Raw genomic sequence first — 15,593 nt, 5'->3', positions numbered from 1 at the left:
ATTTGTTGTCATCTTTTATTTCTCGTTTTTAGATCTTTCTAACATTTTTTTCAATATTTATTTTCTTTTATCTTATTTTTATGTCATTATTTCTTTTGTTACAAAAAAATATTTTTTTCACTATAAAAGGATGAGTTTTGAAATTATTTCATGTTTTTCTTTTGGCTTTATCTACTCAGCCTAAATCGGTGCTCACCCGACCACTTAAATTAAAAAATTAAATGATGTGTAATTTATATATAATTCATATATAATATGTGTATAATCGTATGTTGTCGGTATATCTATTTATATTAGCTATAAAAAGTAAATAATAAATATGGCCGGATATTATGTAAATATTTCATAAGATTCTGATATTTTGAGTTTATCCATGATATAACTTCTATTATAATAATTTTAAATCTCTCTACTAATGTTAAAAAATATCTTATCTTTTTATTATCTTTGAATTAAAAAAAAATTAAAGAGTTTTTTCGAAATAATTTGTTTACATTTTTATAAAAAAATATTTCACTTCATACCAATTTTTTTTATATATACTCTTTGTTACACTTAAAAGTCGCTATAGAAACCATCAATTAGAAACCAATTTATTTTTTGTTGAGTTTGAAAAAAAAAACCTTTCACATAATCTAATGATTCAAAACTAATATTCTTCAACGAAATAAATATTATACCCTTGCAATATTGGCTTGACTACAGTTAAATGAAGGGGTTTCAACTTATACCCTTCAATTCCTTGAATGTGCTAAATTGAAATTAATGATAGCAATTGTATAACCAAAGTTTTGTTATTTGTTTGATGTCCATTTATGCAAATTGACTCTTCAAACAAATATTCTTCAAGAAGGAAAAAGAAACTAACTTTTTTTTAATATTGACTGATTTTGTTATGTTTCTTTCTCCAGCATGTATATTTACTTTATTATATATGTAAGTAAACTTTTATTTGGTTTTGTAAACTCTTTTTTGTTATTTAAATAAACATAGACGTGTACTCTATATATTACATTTATTTTAAAAGAATTTCAATTTATTCAAATATGGCTACAGTGTTTCAAAGAACTATACTTATAAGATTTTAAATGTGAAAGAGTTTATAGTTATATGGAGTAGTTTTTTTTTGCTAGAGGCGAAGTAGTATTTAAATAATTAGAAAAAATAACAAAAGTTCCTAACATGATTGCATATGATCATTAACCGAATTAAGTATGATAACATGATAAAAAAAGATAAATTTTATTTTTAATTTAAATTCGAATTTTAGAACTTTATCTATAAATTCAAAATTATCTTTTAATTCAAATTTTGTATATATATATATATAATATTTGTATTTAACTAAAATAGTCAAATATAGAATAAAATTACCATATACTATTGACATTTATTAGTAGAACTTTATCTATAAACTCAAAATTATATTTGTATTTAACTAAAATAGTCAAATATAGAATAAAGTTACCATATACTATTGACATTTATTAGCTTGCCACTTGACTTAACCATAATGTCAATTATATATGGTAACTTTCTTGCTTATATATATATATATATAGATTCTCTGTTTTACTATTTCCAAGTTTTGGTAATATTCGAGTTGTCGTGGAAGATTTGGACATGTTTTTCTACCTGTACAAGGTAGGGGTAAGATCTGCACATACACTAACCTCCCCAGACTCTACATATCAGGGGTGGATGCACGCTTGTCGAAGCGGTGTCACACGACACTGTTTCGTCGGAAAATTTTACTCAATATATGTATTAATATTGTACGAAAATGGATAAGTAGGAAAAAATAATACCACTTAATATAAATTGTATCTTGGTGTGTTGGATAGGTGCTTGATTTTCCTCTAAGAGGTCAAAGTTCAAACCTCAACTAACACATTTTTCTTTTGCAAATATTTGACAGAGCCTTCGTGGTTAAAAATTGTGATGAAGTAAAATTGAACTCAGGATTTTTTCCAATTTAAGACTCAACAAAACTAATAGACTAAAACTATTTCTTATTTAAAAATATGATACACAAAATTATATTTCTATTCTTCTATAAATTGTGACACTGTTTACAAAATTTCCTACGTACGCCCCGGGATTATACGGCGTTTGTTGTTGTTTTCACTTGGACATTGATGTCATATTCATTTCCTTTAAGAAATTGCTACTCTTTGTAAATAATAAAGCAAATGGGGACAAGTTAAATACTACACAATAAAGATTTGCCGCCATGTTTTATCTAAAAAATTCCATAAAATAGTGATAAAAGAAATTGAAAAGGCTTAGGAAAAAACCCAATATACGGGTAAAAAATTAGGCCTAAAATGAAGATATTTATAATTAGAAATGTTATCTTTCGTCACGGGTCCATTTTTATTATTTGTGACACTAATTAATTGATGAAAGGTGATAGTAAAACCAAGAACTTGAAATTTGGATAATATGCAAATTTTGAAAATTAATTTCTTGAAAATATAGCTACTGAATTTTCACGGGGTCTATGTATCTTAGTGAACCGAGATAGATGTAGCAGCTTTTATCAGAGGGCGCAATAGTGACCAGTGGAGTCGTCATTACTTTCATTAAAGAGATCAAAATATAAAAAAATAAACTCGTAAAAAACCAAGAGAAGTTAATATAGTAGTATATATATAATTTTTTTTCACCTAATTATACAGTGTAATATTTGGACAAAAGAATATCAATTTATACTTGACTCTGCCACTGATAGCGACTCACATGACCCTGACTCTACGTGGCATGTACTTATTCATCTGTCATTATTAAGATAACCAGAATAAAAGGGCAATGAAGCTTTATACTATGAAAGATTGAAAGGGGAATTGTAACTGTCAAAGCCCCGAGAGAGTATTTATTTAGCTCCCATACCTAGTATTGTTGCAGTGCCATGACAAGCTGAATGGCTTAAATAGTGTACAGTAGAATTTCTCAAAATTATTTGTATTAAGATCTGGGATATTTCGTTTCCTTTTTTTAAAAAGTATTCCAGGTTTTCGCTAGGAAATGACAGATACTTGTGAACTTCAGAAAGTTACTAGTCAGAAAAAGGGAAAAAGAGAAAGATTACATGTCGAGGAAGAAATAAAATTTACTCCTACATAATTTACTCAATGGTTCAGATATGAGCAGATCAGATCGGATATGGACGGATTAAAATGGGTAATGTAAAAACAGATAAAATATCTTATGCGATCCATATTTAATATGGATAGAAAATGAGTTAACCGATGGATAATATGAATATTCATATTATCCATGGCTTCTTGAATATGATCACTTTTGGGAGAATTACTAGCCTGTCAAACTTGAGGAAATCCCAATTTGAGTCTTTGCAAAGGTAAAAGTTACCCCGATGGTTATCCATTGATTTTTTTTTAAGTGGATAATATGGTTTTTATCCATATTTGACCCACTTTTAAAAGTTCGTTATCAAACCTATTTTTCAGTAGATAATATAGGTGAATAATTGTTTTTGTTATCCATTTTGCCACCACTAGGTTTGATCATAAAAAAACTCGAAAATAAACAATTTCTTTTATCCAACTAATGGTGTACCATTAACCTCATGTATACGGTCAAAATCGGGCTAGCCTAATTTTGTATGGTTAATCGAACCCGGGGCGGTAAACCAAGGCTCGACCTCGCGTTGTATCAAACAATGGCACGGAGATGGATTGTTAAGCTCATGGATCAATGGCTGATCAAGATCGAGACCAGCCATGATCGAGACCGAAGTAGGATAGAGATCGAGCGAGATCGAAGGAAGTCTGCTAAGTCGAATAACAAAAGGCCGAGATATCCGTGATCAGGCAAGGATCGTGGCGGAAATCTCGGCGCGTATCAAGTCAAGACCGGTTATTTACCCAATTATGGGATTTTCTTCTGTATTTAGAATTGTACCATAAGTAGAACTCCTCTACTATATGAAGGGAGTTCTAATCATTTTGTAAATATCATATTCACGTATAACAAAGCAATATATTACATTTTCTCTCTCAAGCTCTGTTGTTCAGTTCATATTTTTCAATTACACGTTCATTCAGTTCGAAGGTAATCTAGCTCGAGGGCCAAGCTGTGCTTTATATTGGTTTGCTTTATTTTACAGTTAATTTCTAATATTAATTCAATATTTCTCAGTTTGTGTCAAGTGAAATCACATATCCTTAAAATCACTTATACATTTAATTGTTATCCAATTTTAAGGGTAAACAGTTTGGCGTTCATTGTGGGGCTAAGGATAATAATGATCACCTGGTACAAATCTTCGTAACACATATTATTTTACACTTGTTCTTTGAAGTGTCTTTGATTACAAGATTAAAATTGTCAAACTCTCAGTCAACACCTAAACACATTGACAATGATTTCAGCCACCACGACAAAAATGAGAACATTGCACCAGGAAATATTGTACCCCCTGCTGGCCTCGATGGAGTTCCGGCTGTAGATCCAATCGACGTTAGTTCACACGTAGCCATCAATGGAAATTTGGCTGACGACCCAGAAAGTAGCATTCACAGGGGTACTCGATTAGCTACTAAGAACACATATGGCTGTGAAGATGGCGGGATCAGCCTGTGGGTGATCTTTAAAATGCTGCAGGCTCAATAGGCAGCAATAACGCAGCTTCAAAACCAGAATCACGCTCCAAGCAGGGTCGATCTCGAACCATCCCAGGAAGTCATACACAGAGTTGAATCGGCCTTGAGGAAACCGAATAATAAGGAGTCGGAGACCAATCCTGCTATCATAAAGATGCTCGAAGAATTGACAAAGAGAATCAAGACTAGTGAAAAGAAAATTGAGGAAAACGATAAGAAGGTGGAAACTTATAACTCCAAGGTCGACCAAATCCCGGGGCACCTCCGATATTGAAAGGACTAGATTTCAAAAAGTTTGTACCAAAACCTTTCCCCCGAGTGCGGCTCCAAAGCCAATCTCCAAGAAGTTCCGTATGCTCGAGATTCTGAAGCATAACGGGACGACAGATCCAAACGAACACATCACCTCATACACGTGCTCCATCAAGGGAAATGACTTGGAAGATGACGAGATTGAATCTGTATTTCTGAAGAAATTCGGGGAGACTTTATCGAAGGGTGCTATGATATAGTATCATAACTTACCACCTAATTCTATTGACTCATTTGCTATGCTTGTAGATTCTTTTGTAAAGGCACACACCGGAGCCATTAAGGTCGCTACAAGAAAGTCGGACCTTTTCAAGGTAAGGCAGAAAGATAACGAGATGCTTAGAGAATTCGTATCTCAATTTCAAATGGAATGAATTTATTTGCCACCGGTTACCGACGATTGGGTTGTTCAAGCTTTTACTCAAGCTCTCAACGCTTGGAGTTCCATAGCTTCACAACAGTTGAAGCAGAATTTGATCGAATATCCAGCTGTAACATCGGCCGATGTGCATAATCGATACCAGTCAAAGATTAGGGTCGAGGACGACCAGTTGGGGGCTCCTTCCAGGTCTATTTATCTAAACAGGACCATTGACAGAGTTAAAAGGGATATTGATAATGAACTGCGATCGAATAGAGATTGATATTAGCCATAAGGTGGAGATCGGAGAAACAATGGGCCTGGACGCAACCCCATTTGAAATGATAGAAGGAATGATTGAGGACAGAGCTCCTGAGGACTCATGAGCAAGAGTAGTTTCGACAGGGATGCCAGTCTCAAAGAAGCACCTCGATTGTCAGAATATAACTTTAACGTATATGCATCCACCATCGTATCGGCCATCGAACGTATCAAAAATAGCAGATGCCTCAACCTCTGTAGACTGATACGACCTAGAGAAATCCAAACCAAATATGCAAGTATCATGGTACCCATGGCCATAAAATAGAAGATTGTAGACAATTAAGGAAGGAAATAGCCCGATTGTTCAACGAGGGGCACCTTCGGGAATTCTTAAATGATCGGGCTAAGAACCACTTCAAAAATAGATATTCAAATAGACATAATGAGAAAGAAGAGCCACAACACGCGATTCACATAATCGTTGGAGGGGTTGATATTCCTCAAGGACAAGTATTTAAACGCACCAAGGTGTCGATCACAATGGAGAAGCAAACTCGGGACTACTTACCATAAGGGACTTTGTCTTTCAATGACGAAGATGCAGAAGGGATCAAACAGCCCCATAATGACGCACTGGTAATATATGTACTTATGAATAATGCTCAAGTTAAACGTATTTTGATTGATCCAAGTAGCTCGGCCAATATAATTCGATCAAGGGTCGTAGAACAGCTCGGTCTACAGGATCAGGTTGTACTCGCGACCCGAGTTCTAAACGGCTTCAATATAGCATGTAAAACCACCAAAGGCGAGATAACTTTGCCAGTAAACATGGCGGGGACCATCCAAGAAACAAAGTTCCATGTGATCGAGGGCGATATGAGGTATAATGCCTTATTCAGGAGACTGTGGATCCATAACATGAGGGCGGTGCCTTCGACCCTTCACCAGGTTCTAAAGTTCCCAACGCCAGAGGGAGTCAAAACAGTCTATGGGGAGCGACCCACCGCCAAGGAAATGTTTGCCATCAACAAAGTGATACCGATATCGGCAATCTCTTCAACAAAAGGGTCAAGTTCGAAGGGAAAGCAGGAGGTTAAATAGCAACCACATACATCGTCCTCGACCCAATCGGAGGAGCAGGGGACTTACGAGGATGATGACTATATGGTACCTCGATCCTTCATAATCCCTGATGATTCTGACACCCCAAAATCAATAGTCGAAGAGCTGGAATAGATCATATTGATCGAGCATCAGCCTGATTGAAAGGTATACCTGGGCACAGGGTTAACTCCCGAGCTCAGGAAAAAACTTATTCAATTTCTTATAGCTAATGTGGATTTATTTTCCTGGTCCCATCTCGATATGACAGGAATCCCACTGAAGATCACTACTCATAAACTAAGCTTGGACCCAAAGTTCCACCCGATAAAACAAAAAAAGAGGTCTCAGTCCGAGGTCAAACACACTTTCATCAAAGACGAGGTAACTAAGCTTCTCAAAATAGGATCCATCCAAGAAGTAAAATATCCCGAATGGTTAGTGAATGTAGTAGTAGTCCCTAAAAAAGGAAACAATCTTAGGATGTGTGTAGACTACAAAGACCTAAATAAAGCATGCCCCAAGGATTCTTTTCCTTTGCCTAACATCGATCGCATGATCAATGCCATGGCCGGCCACGAGATCCTCAGTTTTCACGATGCCTATTCCGGGTGCAACCAAATAAAAATGAACCCGGAAGACCAGGAAAAGACTCCATTCATCACTAAGTATGGTACCTATTGTTATAATGTAATGCCATTCGGACTAAAAAAACGTTGGTGCAACCTATTAACGCCTAGTAAATTACATGTTCGAAGAACAAATATGAAAATCTGTGGAAGTTTATATTGATGACATACTAGTTAAGTCCCTGTGAGCAGATGGCCATTTAAAGCATTTGTAGGAGACTTTCGATATACTGAGGAAGTACAACATGAAGCTCAACCCAGAAAAGTGCGCGTTCGGGGTTGGCTCGGGCAAGTTTCTTGGCTTCATGGTGTCCAATCGGGGAATCGAGATCAACCCCGATAAAATCAAATCTATCGAGGATATCACTGTCATAAATAATGTAAAGGCCGTGCAAAGGCTAACGGGGCGCATAGCCGCCCTAGGACAATTCACTTCAAGATCCTCAGATATGAGTCACCGATTCTTCTCACTGCTTAAGAAGAAGAGCAAATTTGCATGGACTCCGGAATGCTAGCAGGCCTTGGAGAAACTAAAGCGGTATTTATCGAGCCCTTCACTGCTTCATACCCCGAAAGTGGACGAACAATTTTATCTGTACTTGGCGGTCTCAGGGATAGCGGTTGTCACACCTCCTTTTTACACCCCGAAATGGGATATAAAGGCCTTTTTCCAATTAAAGTGACAATAATCGAAACGGGATTATTTATTCAAATTTTGAGTCGCCACTTGGGATAATTTATGGTGTCCCAAGTCGCCGGTTTAAAATCCCGAATCGAGGAAGTTGACTCTATTTATGGTTTGAGAACACAGAAATCCGGGTAAGAATTTCTGTTAACCCAGGAGAAGGTGTTAGGCATTTCCGGTTTCTGTGGTTTTAGCACGGTCGCTCAACTATTATTAATTGGCCTAATTATCTTATTAATTACATATTTTGTACATATTGTGCTTTTTAGCTTTTGATCACTTTTAATTATTTATGAAATTATTTTGGAACAAATTACAGTTGTCGTAAACCTGTTTGTTTGGTACACATTGCGAATCGTATCACAGGAACCGTACCCATGATTTACAACATATTTAAATTATTAACATTATTAGTTATTATGGTCGGGTCACATAAATGTATCCCCAGATTTAGAAATTATGTATCACAAATACGTCACGAGAACCGTACCCGTAGCTACGATAATTTTATTATAATGCGCCTAAAGCAACTAGCGCATTTAAATTATTTTCCTAATCTTTGAGATTGTTGGGATGCCAAATTTATGGACGAGATATTATTGGGGAGCAAATAGGCTAGCTAACATGATCTATTACTTGACCCGATTCCTTATAGTTCAAGACCCACCTTATGGCCCATTCTTATTCCTTGCCAAGAAAGAAACAACTCCAAATTTTCCATCTATCCAATTAAAAGCATTTATTCAAGAACTAAGATTACGTACATCACAGTCGAAATAAAAAATAATTAAAACAATTTAAATGAAAACTAAGACATGTTATTCAAACAATGTAGAATCACAAATCAACCAACACACGCACCAAGCTATCAGAACAAAATGAAACGAGAATGAAAATTGAGAAATTGGCCTTTTATTGATGAACAAAGCTAAAAATTGCAAATCAATCGGGTTAAAAAAGGCAACAATCTTTGGACTGAAACACCAAAATTTCAAAATGGAACCTCGAATCGACACCGGAACACTCGACACCCAAACTCGACCTCAGATAAACCAAAAACCTCCAAATATCTGACAAAGCAGACCATCCCTCGACATTTGTGCGCTTTAAAATTCTTGATTTAGAGTAAATCGGACAACATTTGCCAACGTATGGTCCTCATATTGGGACTAAATTGCAATTGCCAAACTTCATAAGGAGGAGCTTCGAGAGTAGCAATGGTGTTATTAGTATCAACCTCAAACACTCTAATAAAGCTATCTATAGAAGTCGATGCCGCAATTCTCCGAGTAGGATGAGCTGCAACTGATACGATGCCGAGGCAATGACCGGTGAAAGTTTGAATACAAGTGAAGTTTTTCGGATCGCATAGCCTCACGGTTTCGTCAAGACCTCCGGTGAGAAGTAGCGCCAACGATTCCTCCGTAGACGGAATCCATGTCGCCGTCCAAATGGAGTCGTCATGTGCGTTTTGTATGCTGTCTAGTGGAGCTTTCTTTTCTCCGTTTTTGGTTGTGTCTCATTTGTATATGTGTTTGTGTGTAGTTTTTTTTTCTTTTTGAGTGTTTGTGAAGTTCAAGACCTCCAAATGAGAGTGATGGCTTCAGCTGCTAGGAATTTTGGTTAGTTTTTTTTTTCTCTTTTTCGTTCAACCAATCTCAAAGTTTGCCGCTTTAGCCTAGAGTTGTAGGAATTTTTGTTGTTGCCTTAGCTAGGTCTAGGTCTCGGTTGTGAAGAAGAAGAAGGGCCCTTTTGGATTTGAATCTAGGCTAGGAAGACCAAATAGTACAATGTATCTATAAAATATAAAAATCACTCTAAATTAAAATAAACTAATATAAAACTAAATACTAAAAGTGAAACTAATTTTTGTATTTTCAAATGTTATAATACTATAAATATAAATATACTAATTGACTTTAACCTAAAGATGAAAAATAATTTTTTTTTGTAATTTTTATTTATTGTGATAAAAATAAAGTAAAAGAGTCAAAACTATTTAGAATAGCGATACTAAACCTAAATTGAATATTTACGCTAAAATGTGTAAAATCTTGGGGAGGGTAAAAAATTACTGTGACGACCCGGTTAGTACTCTCATGAGTTATCGCTCTGTTTCCCCCATTTCTACTTCTTTATGCTTCGTTATCCGTGTTTTATGTGGCCGAGTTGATTGGTTTGTGTTTGGTGTGATTTTGGTAAGAAATGAGATACTTAGTCTCTTTTAAGAAGGCTTAAGTTGGAAAAGTCAAGCGGATGTTGACTTATGAATTAGAGGGCTCTGATATGAGTTCGAATGGTTCAATTAGCTTCGAGAGGTGATTTGTGACTTCGGAGCGCGATCAGAATGGGTTTTGGAGTTGTAGAGGAGATTTAGGCTTGAATTGGCGAAATTGATATTTTGGCAATTTCGGGTTGATAGGCGAGATTTTGATATAAGGGTCAGAATGGAATTCCGAGAGTTGCAGTAGCTTCGTTGTGTCATTTGGGATGTGTGCGCAAAATTTCAGGTCATTCGGACGAGATTTGATAGACCTTTTGATCGAAAGCATAATTTAAGAGTTCTTGGAGTTCGTAGGCTTGAATCCTATGTTAAATTGGTGATTTGATGTTGTTGTAAGCATTCCAAAGTGTTGAACAAGTTTGGACGATGTCATGGGATGTGTTGGTACAATTAGTTTGAAGTTTCGGGGGTCCCGGATAGGTTCCGAGATGTTTTAGGAAGAAAATCATAGTTGTAGCAGGTCCAGGAGGGTTGCAGTCCTCGGAAACCACCCGCGCAGTCCGCACAAAAAGAAGTGCGGCCGCGGAATGTGCTGTGCTGACCGCACAAAAAGAAGTGCAGCCGCGGTAGGTGTCATGCTGATCGCACAAAATTGTGTGCGGCCGCGGTGGGGAAACAATTCGCTGGTCCTACTTCGGAAGCTCATATCTTTTGATCTACAGGGAATTTCGAGATGATTCAAAAACAAAATACTAAAGCCTGTCACTATAGAGAAAGGCCTATGCGGCCACGGTTGTTTTTGTATGGACCGCACTGGCTTGTGCGGACCGCGGTAGATTTGGTGCGGCCCGCGGAGGCTGAAATCTGGGGGGTACTCTATAAATACGAGGTTTTGGGTTTTATTTAATATTTTGACCTAGAGAGCTCAGATTTTGGCAATTTTTCGAAGGTTTTTCAAGAAATTCATTGGGGTAAGTGATTTTAACTCAGATTTGGCTAGAATACATGAATCTATCCCTGAATGCATCATTTAATTCGTGATTTGGGATGAAATTTGGAAAGAAAATTGTGAAACCTTTCAAAAATGTAAAATGATGATTTGAAGGACCAAATGGTATCGGAATTGGATAATTTTGGTATGGTTAGACTCGTGAGGGTATGAGGATTCTGAAAATGTAAATTTTACCCGATTTTGAGATGTGGCCCCGGGGGTCGGGTTTTGGTAATTTCGGGATTCGTGCCCTTTGTTGATTGTTTTCGCTTGGGCTTTGTTTCTTTAGCATATTGTGACGTATTCGTTCTGATTTTGGATAGATTCGACACCCATGGAGGCCTATTTGAGGGGAAAAGGCGTCGCGCGCTAGAGATTTAGCCGGTTCGAGATGAGTAATGATTATAAATGATGTCCTGAGGGTTTGAAACCCCGGATTGCACATCGTAGTGCTATATTGAGGTGAGACACGCGCTGGATGATGAGCGTGGGGTCTTTTACTATTGGGAATTTTGACTTGGTCTGTCCCGATTGATGATTTTACCGCGTATTTGACTGAAATTCATTTGTTATCATCATGATTTGGGCTGATTGCCATATTTGGGCTTCGTGCCAACTATTTGAACCCTTCGGGGGTTTTTTATCACTGTTTCCTCACTACATGACTTATTATTTGAACTCAGTCCTGTTGATATCTACTGTTTTACAAACTCAGCCACTTTTACTCAGATTTGAAACTTAAATGATATTTCTACATCATGTTTTGGGCTGAGAACTACTGTTTTACTAATGCCCAAGGGGCTTGTGATGATTTTTGGACTGAGTGAGGCCGAGGGCCATATGTGAGGATATGCTGAGTGATATGAGCGATTGATACTGTGCCCGAGGGGTGGATTTCTACTTGTTATTACCTGTTAAATTACCTATTTTACTTGTTTTAAAAAAAGGAATATCATTTGATTTCTTCACTGTTACTGCTTTAAGTGATTTTACTGCTTGATATGGAATCGCTTTATGCCTTTACGTGTTTTCATACCTTTTTAGCCATTATTTATAATTATTACTCACTGAGTCGGAGTACTCACATTACTTCATACACCATGTGTGCAGATTCAGGCATCGCAGAGTCTGCTCCTGAGTGTTGATTCTCTTAGTTCAGGTAGTGATTCGGAGACTACGAGGTAGCTATTGGTGTTCGCAGCCCCGTGCCTCCCTTATCTTATTATTTTCATGTTTTTAGAACTATAGTATCGTAATTAGTGTTCAGTAGACTTGTATCTGGATTTCTTAGTTGCTCATGACTTGTGACACCCCGGTTTGGGCTGTGTCAGGATGGTTTCCACTGTTGTTATCGTTAAATTTTTGTAATCTATGGATATTATATTATGTTTATTATTGTTTATGATAATTAACTACTTAAATAGGTGTTCCGTTTTGGTCTGGCTGGCCTTGTCTTCACGAGAAATGCCATCTTGACCAGGTTCGGGAATTGGGTTGTGATAAGTTGGTATTAGAGCCTAGGTTACATAGGTCTCATGAGTCATGAGCGGGTTTAGTAGAGTCTCACGGATCGGTACGGAGACGTCTGTCTTTATCCTCGAGAGGCTGCAGAACCTTTTTAGGAAAAACTTCATATTCTTGAAACTCTCGTCGTGCGAACTTGTTGGTCCGAGTACTAAACTTCTGTTATTCCATTCTCTTATAGATGGTGAGGACGCAAGCTACCGGATAAGGTGGATGACCACCAGTGCCACCAGTTGAGACCACCAAAGGCCGTGGACGCAGTCGTGGTTGCGGCAGAGGTAGAGCAGCACCTGTAGATCCACCAGCTGCCCTAGCTCAGGATTAGGCTCCAGCTATGGATGCTCTAGCAACACCAGTTCAGGCACCCGCTGTGCCCATCGTGATTCCGGGTCTCCAGGAGGCCTTGGCACAGATCTTATCAGTTTGCACTGACCTGGCTCAGGAAGTTTTAGCCAATACAACAACAACCACTTCATAGGCCGGGGGAGGCAATCAGACCCCCGCTGCTCGCACACCTGAGCAGGTAGTGCAGGGACTATAGACACCGGGTGCACCTCCAGCTCAAGAGTTTTTTGTGCCAGTTATGCCAGATGATGAGCAGCGTCGTCTTGAGAGGTTTGGTAGACTCCAGCCTCCGTCATTCAGTGGTGCTGAGGGCGAGGATGCCCAGGGTTTTCTAGATAAGTGTGAGCGGATGCTCCGTACAGCAGGGATTCTTGAGTCTAGTGGTGTGGCATTTACTACTTTTCAGTTTTCTGGGGTTGTCTTCACTTGATGGGAGGCGTATGAGAGGCGTAGGCCGGTTAGAGTATCTCCCCTTACTTGGCATGAGTTCTCCACTCTCTTCTTGGAGAAATATGTACCGTAGTCCTACAGAGCGGAGTTGCGTAGACAGTTTGAGTGGTTGTGACAGGGAGATATGACTGTGTCACAGTATGAGTCGAGGTTTTCTGAGTTGGCATGCTATTTGGATGGTTCCGACAGATCATGAGAGGATCAGGAGATTTGTTGATGGCCTTAACTATCATCTCCGTATTCTTATGACCCGAAAGAGGGTGTTGGGTGCTACATTCGAGGAGGTGGTCAATATCGCTCGCGAGATTGAGAAGGTTTGCCGTCAAGATCGAGAGGAGAGGAAGGCCAAGAGGGTCCAGGGGATCGGGCAGTTATAGTGGTGACTCCATCGAGGGGCCAGTTTCAGCATGGTAGAGGCTGTTCTTTTAGGCCTGCTCAGTCAGCTCACCCAGGTTATCATGGGGCATCTTCGGGTCATGGTTATCACGGTACTCAGCAGGGCCAGTTATCATTTAGTGCCCTTCCAACCCAGAGTTCATCTCGTGCCCCGTCAGCTCAGGGTTCTTCTATGCCGAGTGCATCAGCTAGTCACTCCGGTGTGAGGGGTTCCCTTCAGTCCCCTTCTCCAGCACCTGGGAGTTATTTTGAGTGTGGAGAGTTTGGACATGTGTGGAGGTAGTGTCCTCGTCGTATTGCTAGTTCATCTCAGTAGAGGGGTAAGCCCTCGACTTCTACTCCAGTTACCTCACCACTCGCCCAGCCAGCTAGGGGTGGAGGTCAAGCAGCTAGGGGTCGCCCCAGAGAGGGAGGTCGATCAGGGGGTGGTCAGGCCCGTTTCTATGCACTTCCAGGTAGGCCAGATGCTATTGCTTCAGATGCTGTCATTACAAGTATTGTTTCAGTCTGCCACAGAGATTCCTCTGTATTATTCGATCTTGGTTCCACCTTTTCTTATGTATCATCATACTTTGCTCATTATTTGGGTACACCCCGTGAGTTTCTTGCTTTACCTGTTCATGTATCTACCCCGGTGGGCAATACTTTTGTTGTAGACCGTGTGTACCAGTCATGTGTGGTGACTATTGAGGGTCTGGAGACCCGAGTAGATCTATTTCTATTGAGCATGGTGGATTTTGATGTCATTTTGGGCATAGATCAGCTATCTCTGTGTCGTGCTATTCTAGACTGTCATGCTAAGACAATCACTTTGGCTATGCCAGGTGTACCGCGGATCGAGTGGCGTGGTGTGACTAATTATGTTCCTAGTAGAGTGATATCTTTCTTGAAGGCGCAACGTATGGTTGGGAAGGGTTGTCTTTCATATCTAGCGTTTGTGAGGGATGTTGGAGCTGAGACTTCTAGTATCGATTCTGTCCTAGTTGTGATAGATTTTCTCGATGTGTTTCCTGCAGACCTGCCGGGCATGCCACTGGACAGGGTTATTGATTTTGGTATTGACCTGGTGCCGGGCACTCAACCCATTTCTATCCCGCCATATCGTATGGCACCAGCAGAGTTGAAGGAATTGAAAGAACAGCTTCATGAACTCCTAGATAAGAGGTTCATTCAGCCTAGTGTGTCACCTTGGGGTGCACCAGTTTTGTTTGTGAAGAAGAAGGATGGCACGATGAGAATGTGCATTGATTATAGGCAATTGAACAAAGTAACAATTAAGAACAAGTATCCTTTGCCTCGCATTGATGATTTATTTGATCAGCTTCAGGGAGCGAGGGTGTTCTCTAAGATTGATCTCCGTTCAGGCTATCACCAGTTGAAGATCAGGGATTCAGATATTCTTAAGACTGCTTTCAGGACTAGATATGGTCACTATGAGTTTCTTGTCATGTCTTTCGGGCTGATCAATGCCCCAGCAGCGTTTATGCATTTGATGAGCAGTGTAATTTGACCTTATCTGGATTCATTCGTTATTGTATTCATTAACGATATTCTGGTGTACTCGCATAGTCGGGAGGAGCACACAGAGCATTTGAGAGTCGTATTGCAGAGATTGAAGGAGGAGAAACTTTATGCAAAATTCTCCAAGTGTGAGTTTTGGCTCAGTTCAGTGGCTTTCTTGGG

Source organism: Nicotiana tabacum, chromosome 3, assembly GCF_000715075.1.
Source record: "Nicotiana tabacum cultivar K326 chromosome 3, ASM71507v2, whole genome shotgun sequence".
NCBI lineage: Eukaryota > Viridiplantae > Streptophyta > Magnoliopsida > Solanales > Solanaceae > Nicotiana > Nicotiana tabacum.
This window is presented reverse-complemented; position numbering follows the sequence as displayed.